Source organism: Dermacentor variabilis, chromosome 6 (genome assembly GCF_050947875.1).
Source record: "Dermacentor variabilis isolate Ectoservices chromosome 6, ASM5094787v1, whole genome shotgun sequence".
NCBI classification, from domain to species: domain Eukaryota; kingdom Metazoa; phylum Arthropoda; class Arachnida; order Ixodida; family Ixodidae; genus Dermacentor; species Dermacentor variabilis.
This window is the reverse complement of record NC_134573.1, coordinates 129044123-129046962: the sequence shown is the minus strand read 5'-3', so window position 1 is coordinate 129046962 and position 2840 is coordinate 129044123.

Below are 2840 nucleotides of genomic sequence, written 5' to 3'. Positions count from 1 at the left end.
GGCTCTCGAGTTCCTAGCGGGTAGCGTTGGCCCAGCGGTCAGGAGTTCAGGGTCAGACAGCGGTAGATGGGGCCCCGTGCACAGACTAGCTGGGGTAACGAATAATAAAATGTTTTAATTACATCGCTGCGTAAGTGCGGCCGGCCAGCTCGACGTGCTAATCGATGAAGAGCGAGCTAAGGCCTAATGCTAAACATAGAATGGAGGTAAAAGTATCGTTACACTGCTAGAATTTCACGATGCCGACGCTGCGCCATGCAGTCACCACACCTGGAAGGTCAACGGGGGCCAGGAGGCGCACGAGCGCGTCATCGTCGGCGGCTGTGACAACCACAACGGAGGCGGCTGTCATTGATGGGGAACATTCGTCGACTGCCCCTGATTTGGGTCGTCACAATGAGCGTACGACTATACGTTACATGCCGACTTTTGTACACTTTATATGCAGAGAAGTTTGCTTTCGTGTGAGAGATGCGAATATTGGGGGAGCAAGTGATAAAAATAGAGCGCCTGTCTTCGCGCCATACCTAAAAGACTTTATAGGTGGCGCCAGTGGGCGTTATGCAACTATACGCGCATACAACGCCATATACTCGCCTCCAGGCAATAACGACGCACAGTTCGTGACGCATGGTGTGAAGTGGGCAAGAAAGCGCCCGGCTTTTCGTTCTTCTAGGCTCGCTCTCGCACACCTTATACACGCGTGGAATATTCGAGACTAGCCAAATATTTCGCAACAACCAAACATTAACGTCCGGTTACATTCCTCATTCATCTAAACGAAGTCTTGCAAATAATCGGAAGTGAGCGAATTGCAAAAGTTTTAGCAGCACTGCAGAAACAAAATGGGTAAAGCAAGCTTTTGCTTTCGGTTTCGCGACCTACATGACAAACTGTGATAGTTGCTTTGCAGTCGCTCATTTAGTGTTTCTGACAGTCTATTCATTTAGCATTCTTATTGTTTAAGTTAGGACTTGTGATGTTTTGTTTGCAACGAGCTCTTTAACATGTGCCTACGGCACAGAAGTCTTTCTGTAGTGTTTTTTTTTCTTTTTCCACAATTTCTTATGTTCTTTCGGCAACCATTTATTTAACGTTTTTGGGAAGCTAGTCATATAGCAGCCCCGGAGCAGTCTTGGAGAACTTGTTTGCCACCAGGCTCGAAAGTTGTTGAAAGACTGTTCGTGTTGATTTTTTAAAGACAAATTAATTATCTTCTGTTAAAAACTGACAATTTTTGCTTCATACAGCTTTCCTTTTTGCTTTAGTTGCTACAGGTGCGCTGCCTATAATTATGCCAAGATATACCCGGTGTCACATCGAATACTTTAAAAAAAATTTAGAAATTGCCTGTGGCAAATAGCGCAATTCTAGTCCATGAGCTGTTATACTCGAAGAGGCGGATATTACTTACACAAAAAATTAAAATTCATAATCGACTAATTAACAAAAGTTCACCAAATATGTTTTTGATAATTACCTTATGGCACGTATTGCAATTTACAACTTCTAGCCGGGGAGTTCGCAAGGTGGATCCACTTGGAACGAATTCACAGGATGACATCGGTTTCGAGATCTAGATATTAATTCCCGAACTTTTCCGAGAAATGTATTGGCGTTCCAATTACTTTTGTGCTTCAATGCATAGATGAACGTTTTGCTGAGAAATTAAGCGGAACGACAGTGTATTTTACCGCAAGTTTGACGGTGCATATCTAGTAAATGGTGTCATCCACACAATTTTTTTTTCAAGAGGATATGCCTTGCAGTGTCGCCTGCTAGAATGCGTAAATGTAAATATGTGCCATACGGCAATTAGTTAGAAACACAATTAGTTAATTGTGCCTTTTAATTTTTTTTTGTGCCAGTAATGTTCACCTTTTCGAGTAGACCAGCGGGGAGGGGGCATTCTTGAAGTGTCCACCTAGTGGACATGTCCATTTCGTCTGCTGCTGAAGTTCTGATTGGCTGGGTTGGGGTACATGTCAGAAGGAGACAGGCGCTCCCAGCCAGTCAGCACTTCAGCAGCTGACGAAATGGACATGTCCACAAAGTCGACACTTACGGAATACCCCTGTAGCTCATGGACTAGAATTGTGCTATCTGCCAGAGGTAATCTAAAAATAAATAAATAAATAAATTGAAAGTGTTTGGTGAAGCACACTGTATTCCCCCTGTAAACATATGTGTCCGCATTCGATTATTTGTTATTCGATTCGATATTTGTTACATACCATGCTTATTCGATGCATATCCGAAAAAGTTGTTATTCGCCCAACTCTATATTAGCAAAAGTAAATCGCAAGGTTTGATATCGGTGAGGCAGAACCCGGTATCCAAAAGACGTCGTGGTAAAGGGCTGTGTAATTAATTTTGTAACATGCCCCTTTCCCGCTGGACGTTTATCCTCATGGAATACTCCTATATTCGACATAAATGCCCAGTTGTTAGGGCATTTTGACTGCAGATTTAGCCTTTATTACTGTGATATTGCTAACGAGGTTAGGTTCGAACTGAAATTTTTATACCCGATGTCTTAAGGTACGTTCTAAGTATGACAATTTGAATAAATAGGCTTGCCTCGGATAACGGTGGCCTTCAACTATAATATATTTTGCGAAATATGTACTTATAAGCCCAGTGAACGAATTTCTGGTAACTTATTAGGTCGTTGCAATATTAGCGCGCCTAAACACCCCGGTTGTACCCTTCTGGCCAAATAATACATATGCATTAGTAGGTACAGTTTGTATGCCTACTGTTGCTTTTCATGAACATATTGAGAGTGTGCAAACTACACACGTACACCGACTCTTGCTCTGTTCCATTTCACTGATAGG